Here is a 1,719-nt window from a genome sequence, read left to right as displayed (position 1 = left end):
AGGTTTCTCATCTCTAAAAAAAGAGATAATGATAATAACAGTACCAGAGTCAATGGGTGTTTGTGAGGTTTAAATTTGATAATGCATGTAAATCACTTGGAGCAGTATCTGACCTTTCATAATTACTATAAATATCTTATGCATTATTATTATTATTAATATTGATACCAATGAAGAAAGCACTAAGGATTTCAATGAAAAAAATTTCTAATGCATATTTGTGGATAGAGATAAATAAGTAAATATTGTTATAATGGATTTCATAATTTGAAAACCTCTGCTTACTGTGATAGATAAGCTTGTAAGAATTCAAACCTTTTTTAGAATGATGAAGGTCACAAGAGTGAGACTTGCTATTAAGGTCTTGTTTCAAATTGCTTGCACCACTGACTCCACAGACATGACATTTCAGATCATTACTTGCTTTTAAACATCTAAATTCTGTATAGAAGATTCCATTTCTCACTTTTTTTTTTTTAGCTGTGTGACACTTTCCTACCATGTGATGTTCTCATACCATAATTTTCTACAGAATTAGGCCATTTCTACTGTTAATACATTGTTAGTGAAATTTCTTTTTCACCATAAACTAACCCAATTGACACTGAAATAAAAGGGAGAGCTATTTTTTTTAATACTAACTACCTTATCAATAATTTTGGCATAAATTCTACTTAATATCCATTCTTATCTCTTTCCTTAGTAACAAAACCTTGATATTATTCTGACTGGTAATGTGCCCAGCTAAAATATAACATTTACTAGGTTTCCTCAAAGATAATGGTGGGCAAGTAACTAAGTTCTGCTAGCGAGTTCTGGTGAACTTAAGCGGAAGCGATGTGTAGAATTTCCTGGAAGGCTTCTTGAAGGGAGCTGATGAAAGTGGGAGCTGCACTTTTATCATGCTTCTCCCTTTACTCCTTTCTAGTTGCTTAAAATATGGACACTTGGCTGCATCTCCAGGAATCATACTGGACCCAACCCTGAATCTGGAAGGCATGTGCTAGAATGGCAGAAGAGAAAGACATGAAGAGCTTGAATCCCTGATTGGAGTTGCCACATCAGCCCTCCAGCTCTTTGCCTTCACACTTTTTTTTACATGAAAAAGAAAAACTTCTACTTTGTTTAAGCCACAGTTGTGTTTGTTAGGTTTTCTGATGATTTGGTAATAAGACACCCTGTTGTATTCATTACCCTATTCCCTTCTATTTCAATACCCCCCAGCCAAAAGACCACCAGGAACACAGCTGAACAAGTTGCAGTGAGGAAGAAGGTACACCATGGAGAACCATTGGGTATCTCAGTAAAAGATGAGTATTGAGTAAGTGTTAGAAGGGACATAGAAGATTTAGATTTGTGTTAGGTGACTTAGGCGAGGGTTGAAGGAACAACATTTTGCTATAGATTGGATGCTGTCAGGAAATGGGCATAATTCTATGACTGGGTATCTTAATAAATCTTCTATAGAAAGAGAGAGACTAAAGCTATAATTGTTAAGGAATCAGCAGTCACCTAGTTGGGATAGAAGGGTGTTTGGTCACAGTCGTGGCTTGGACAGCGTTTATGTTTTATCTGTGTTTGGTCATGATTATGAAAGGTCTTTTGCCATAATTCGTCATGGCCATGCAGTGGCCTTGTTCAATGTTGATGTTCTGAGAAATTGTTTATGTTCAATAGGAGAACATAAAGGCCAAGGTAATAGTACCAGACTAGCTCCTG

This window comes from Pteropus vampyrus, unplaced genomic scaffold (assembly GCF_000151845.1).
Source record: "Pteropus vampyrus isolate Shadow unplaced genomic scaffold, Pvam_2.0 Scaffold56, whole genome shotgun sequence".
NCBI lineage: Eukaryota > Metazoa > Chordata > Mammalia > Chiroptera > Pteropodidae > Pteropus > Pteropus vampyrus.
This window is presented reverse-complemented; position numbering follows the sequence as displayed.